Raw genomic sequence first — 6156 nt, 5'->3', positions numbered from 1 at the left:
CTTCCCAAAGTGTTAGGATTACAGGTGTGAGCCACCATGCCCAGCAACAATGAATGTCCTGAATATCACTAAACTGTGCACTTAAACATGATTTAAAATGACAAATTTTGTTATGTGTTATTTTACCACAATTAAATTAATTTTAGTGCAGTGGTGTGATCTCAGCTCACTGCAATCGCTTGAACCTTCTAGGTTCAAGCGATTCTCCTGTCTCCGCCTCCCAAGTAGCTGGTACTACACGTGCGTGCCACAATGCCCAGCTAATTTTTTCTCTTTTTAATAAAGATGGGGTTTTGCCGTGTTAGCCAAGATGATCTCAATCTCCTGACCTTATGATCCACCCGCCTCGGCCTCCCAAAGTGCTGGGATTACAGGTGTGAGCCACCGCGCCTGGCCAAATTTTTTTTTTAAAAAGAACAATATAATGCATACCAATTTCCCAAGACCCCAATAACTAAAAAATAGGCTTTACCTCATGACGATAGATATGGTTTTTTGTTTTTTGTTTTGTTTTCTGAGACAGAGTCTTGCTATGTCACCAGGCTGGAGTGCAGTGGCGTGATATTGGCCCACTGCAACCTCCACCTCCTGGGTTCAAGCGACTCTCCTGCCTCAGCTTCCCAAGTAGCTGGGACTACAGGCGCACACTGCCATGCCCAGCTAATTTTCGTATTTTTAGTAGAGTCGGGGTTTCACCATGTTAGGCAGGATGGTCTTGATCTCTTGACCTCCCAAAGTGCTGGGATTACAGGTGTGAACCCCCATGCCTGGCTGACAATAGATATGTTTGATTAAAAATAATAATTTAAGGCATACTGAACTAGCTCTCCCAAGTCACCCGATAACCATCAAAACTGCAGATGTTAAATCTTCAAATTCAAAGTATCTATGGAAATCACAGGATCGTGCTAATAAATTTTTAAAAGGCATTTTTAAAATTAAAAATCATTAAAAAAATAGTCACCACCTCTACTTTTTTTTAATTTAAAAAATCCTCTTAAAGATTAGGGCCTAAGAGATGCTCTTTTAAAATTTAGATGACATTGGCCAGGTGCAGTGGCTCACACCTGTAATCCCAGTACTTTGGGAGGGCGAGGTGGGCGAATCACGAGGTCAATAGATTGAGACCATCCTTGCCAACATAGAGAAACCCCATCTCTACTAAAATACAAAAATTAGCTGGGTGTGGTGCTGTGTGCCTGTAGTCCCAACTACTCAGGAGGCTGAGGCAGGAGAATTGCTTGGACCCAAGAGGCAGAGGTTACAGTGAGCTGAGATCACGCCACTGCACTCCAGCCTGGCGCCTGGTGATGGAGTGAGACTCTGTCTAAAAAAAAAAATTTAGATGACATCACATCATACCTAAATACAAACTTTGCTTAAATAAAAGGTGAAGGCTGCACAATTAAACTATCGCCAGAGGAGCATCCAGTGCAAGGATTTATTTTGGGATGGAGAATGGCTTTCTAAACTTGGAAACAGAGACACGTTAAGACAGAGACAACTGGTAAACCTCATTAGATGACTTTTAATAAGCACATAATGTCAAATGCAATTAGAAATAGAATTTAAAGAAAAATCAGGATGAAAACAATGTCTATGAAATATTAGTGTCTTTCAGGTAAAAAGAGCACATAGAAATATATAAGAAGGATAGCAACACTTAAATTGGTCTTCGATTGAAAAATGAATGGGCTGGGTGTGGTGGCTCACACCTGTAATCCCACCACTTTGGGAGGCCAAGGCGGGTGGATCACTTGAGGTCAGGAGTTGGAGACCAGCCTGGCCAACATGGTGAAACCCTGTCTCTACTAAAAACGCAGAAATTAGCTGAGCATGGTGGTGTGCGCCTGTGGTCCCAGCTACTGCAGAGGCTGAGGCACGAGTATTACTTGAACCTGGGAGGCAGAGATTGCAGTGAGCTGAGATCACACCACTGCACTCCAGCCTGGGTGACAAAGTGAGACTCCATCTTAAAAAATATAAAAGAGAGAAAGAGAGAGAGAGAGAGGCAGAGAGAGAGAGAGAGAGAGAGAGAGAGATTTGATAACTGTACATTTAAACAGGGAAATCTGCCTTTGTGATTCATTCAAGAACATTTGCTTAACTCATCATAAATGCCTGGTATATTTCAGGTTCTGCACATACTGCTGACAGCAAGATTCACAATCCCAAAAATGCCTTAGCATTGTGTGATTGAGGGAACGATTGAACTCCCACCAGAGCAGTTTAATTTAGAAGAAAACATCTGAGGTTCACGCCTAGTAATCCCAGCACTTTGGGAAGCCAAGATGGGAGGATTGCTTGAGGCCAGGAGTTCGAGACCAGCCTGGGTAACAGAGCAAGGCCCCATCTCTATTTAAAACACACACACACACACACACACACACAAAGAAAAAATTTGATTCTTGATATTTCGACGTGTATTTTCTTGCTATTTTCTTCTTTCTTAGCTGCTGTGACAAAGTGCTGCAAAACAAGTGGCTTAAACCCATACACTGTAGACGCACACAGTCTGCAGTTCTGTAGACCAGAAGTGCAGCATGGGTCTCCCAGGCTGAAGCTGAAGCAGTGGTTGGGCTTCATGTCTTCCCAGGTCCATAGGGGAGAATCCGTCTCCTTGCTTTTCCCAGCTTCTGGAAGCTGGTCACAGCCCCAGCTCATGCCCCCTTCCTCCACTGTTGAAGCCTGCGATGGCCAGCCAAGCCTTTCTGTCACCTCTCTCCGGCTCTGACTGCCCTCCTGCCTTTTTCTTCCACTGAAAAGGACCTCGTGATCATATTAGTCCACCCACAGAATGCAGGTTCACCTTTTCATGTCAAGGCCAGGTGATTTGTAAACTTAATTCCACCTGCAGCCATAATTCCCTTTTGCTATGAAGTATGACATATTCACATGTTCCAAGCATTAAGGCGAGGACTTCTTTGGGTAACCATGATTCCACCTGCCGCACACAGATGGACTGAATCCTCAGCAACCTCTGTGTTGTTTTCTCTTCTTTTTCTCCTCCTCCTCCTCTTCCTCTACCCCTTCCTTCTTCTTCTTCTCCCTCTCCCTCCTCGTCCTCTTCCTCCTCCTCTTCTCCCTTCTCCTCCTCCTCCACTTCTTCCTCCTCCTCCTCTCCCTCCTCTTCCTCCTCCTGTTCTTCCTCCTCCTCCTCTTCTTCCTCTTCCTCTTCTTCCTCCTCCTTCTCTTCCTCCTCCTCTACTCCTCCTCCTCCTCCTTCTCCATCTACTTCATCTTCTCCTCCTCTTCCTCCCTTTCTCCTCTTCTCCTCCTCCCTCCTCTTCCTTCCTTTCTTCTTCTTCCTCTACTTCTGCTTCTTCTTCCCACCACCTCTATAGTTACTGCAATACCCACTCCCTGATCCCCAAATCCATTTAATACACTGTCCTTGGATAGAGAACATATCAGATATTAAACCAATAGAAATAGATCCAGATCCTATGCTTGATTTTAGCTAAAAGGCTGAAAAGCACTCTCATTGTTCTTTCGGATTAAAAATAATGTGCATGATAATTGGTTTAGATTTCCCTGAAGGCAAAGTGCAGTGTGAGACATTAACTGTGAGGACATAGACAGAACCAGGTAGTGAGGTATTTCCTCGTTTAGATTTGGAAAACATTCCAAAGATTTCACAAAAGAATGTGACTTCATGACAGTGGAAAGAAGAAATATTTCACAACAGAAGTTGTGGTTATGCAACTCTCATCCATTTCTCACGTTACTCTAGTTGGATGAGGGAATGCTTGGTTGAATAAACAAAATCTGTGATGTTTCATTTTTAATTTCATTTTATTGTTTTTGAGATGGGGTCTCCCTCTGCCGCCTGGGCTGGAATGCAGTGGTGCGATCTCAGCTCACTGCAGCTTCCACCTGCCTGGCTCAAACAATCCTCCCAACTCAGCCACTCAAGTAGCATGTAACCACATTCAGCTAATTTTTGTATTTTTTGTAGAGACATGGTTTTGTCATGTTGCCCAGGCTGGTCTTCAACTCCTGGCTTCAAGTGATCCTCCCACTTCAACCTCCCAAAGTGCTGGGATTACAGGCATGAGCCACTGTTCCTGGCTCTGTAGTGTTTTAGATTCCTGGGAACAGAAGAAGAAGAAGAGGAAGGAGGAGGAGGAGGAAGAGAAGAAGGAGGAGGAGGAAGAGAAGGAGAAGGAGGAGGAGGAGAAGAAGAATAAAAAGAAGAAAAGGAAGAAGGAGGAGGAAGGGGGGAGGAAGAGGAGGAGGAGAAGGAGCAGGAGGAGAAGAAGGCAGAGGAGGAGGAAGAGGAGGAGAACCTAGGTTGACAGCATGATGTGATTCTTTCCCCAGTCCTTCCTCCTGGACTTAGGAGTGCCGGCAGTGAAACTCAAAGAGTGTTGGTTCTGCACTATGCATTTCTCATGTCAGGCAAGAACATAAGGTCTCCAGCAACTGCATTTTACAAAGCCTGCCTCAGGCCCCTTTTCTATGCTACTGCACTAGACTTTTCCACCCTCTTGCCTCAGTGGGAACTTGGACTCTAAATTCACCTAGAGTGAAACATTACCTGCTGCTTTCTTGATTATAACTTACCTGGCTTCTCACACCACTCTCCAGCATTTGGCCAGAGAAGTCAGCATCCACCCAAGCCTCCCCGCATCCAATGCGCACACAACTAGCCATAAGAGAAAAATGTTGCATTGAACACTTGTTAAAAATGGCAAGACAGGCCAGGCATGTGGCTGATGCCTATAATCCTAGAACTTTGGACAGCAGAATGAGGCAGATATTTTGAGCTCAGGAGTTCCAGACCAGCCTGGGCAACATAGTGAGATCTCGTCTCTACTAATAATAAAAAATAAAAATGGTAAGACAGAGTTTATTCAGGCTACTACAGTAGCAGAGAGGCTTTAAAAGAGAACTGAGTTCAACTTCAAATGCAAGAAGACAGTTGGGAATTCACAGCCAACCATGGGCAGAAAATGGGGGGAGGGGGGCTCAGTGAATGAAAGATTGCTAATAATGCAAGAGCACATAATTACCCATGATGTACTAAATTACGTCGTGGATAGGGGGTTCTTGTTAAAGTGGCTTAACAGGATTCTCGCTAAAGTTCAGTTCAAGATTCAGACATCAAAGGTTGGAGCTGAGGAACTTGATCGTATGTGAAGGGTAGAGGATTTTTGCTAGACTGAGTGAGCAGGATTTTAAAGTGAGGCTTGGAAGATGAACACGTAAATCCAAGGTTGAGACCTAGCCAAGAAGAAAGCTCAGGGTAGCATGGCTTAAGTTTCATCAAGGAGGGGAGTCTTTGTTGAAATAAACAACCTAGGGGCCAGGCGCAGTGGCACGTGCCTGTAATTCCAGCACTTTGGGAGGCTGAGGCAGGTGGATTGTTGAGGCCAGGAGTTTGAGACCAGCCTAGGCAACATAGTGAGAGCCATCTCTATAAAGAATAAAAAAGTAGCCAAGAGTGGTGATTCCTGTAACCCCAGCTACTCGGGAGGCTGAGGCTAGAGGATCTTTTGAGCCCAGGAGTTCAAGGCTGCAGTGAGCTATGATCCTGCCACTGCACTCCAGCCTGGGTAACACAGGGAGATCTTATCTCACAAACAAAACAACCCCCTCCAAAAAACCTAAAAAACAAATGCAATAACAACATCTTTTGCAATTTTTGTCGTTTGAAGGTAATCTATTTCACTGAGCTCCCCTGGATTACTTGTCTTTAATGCTGTTCTCAAATTGTGTGTGTGTGTGTGTGTGTGTGTGTGTGTGTGTGTGTGTGTGTGGAGAGAGAGAGAAAGAGAGAAAGAGAAAGAGAAAGAGAGCGAGCAGCTAGCAGGTCCCTATATCACCCCAAATCCGTCACTTTCTCTTCATTCAATTCTGCAGTGGCACAATCTCGGCTCACTGCACCCTCCACCTCCAGGTGTTCAAGCTATTCTCCTGCCTCAGGCTCCCGAGTAGCTGGGAATACAAGCGTGTGCTGCCGCACCTGGCTAATTTTTGTATTTTTAGTAGAGACCGGGTTTCACCATGGTGACCAGGCTGGCCTCGAACTTCTGACGTCACATGATCTGCCTGCCTCGACCTCCCAAAGTGCTAGGATTGCAGGCATGAGCCGCAGCTCCCCACCCGAGTCTGCTATTTTCCTTCCTTCCTTCCTTCCTTCCTTCCTTCCTT

At 45.1% G+C, this 6156-nt stretch overlaps 1 pseudogene; it reads right to left on the bottom strand.

Moving 5' to 3' along the window:
• Positions 1 to 3339: 3339 nt before the first annotated feature.
• Positions 3340 to 3480, bottom strand: LOC116542718 (annotated as a pseudogene).
• Positions 3481 to 6156: the final 2676 nt, after the last annotated feature.

This window comes from Sapajus apella, unplaced genomic scaffold, assembly GCF_009761245.1.
Source record: "Sapajus apella isolate SASKATOON/1434 unplaced genomic scaffold, GSC_monkey_1.0 scaffold172, whole genome shotgun sequence".
Classification (NCBI taxonomy): Eukaryota; Metazoa; Chordata; class Mammalia; order Primates; family Cebidae; genus Sapajus; species Sapajus apella.
Note: the sequence above shows the minus strand (reverse complement) of the source record. Positions and strands in the feature narration are given on the sequence as shown.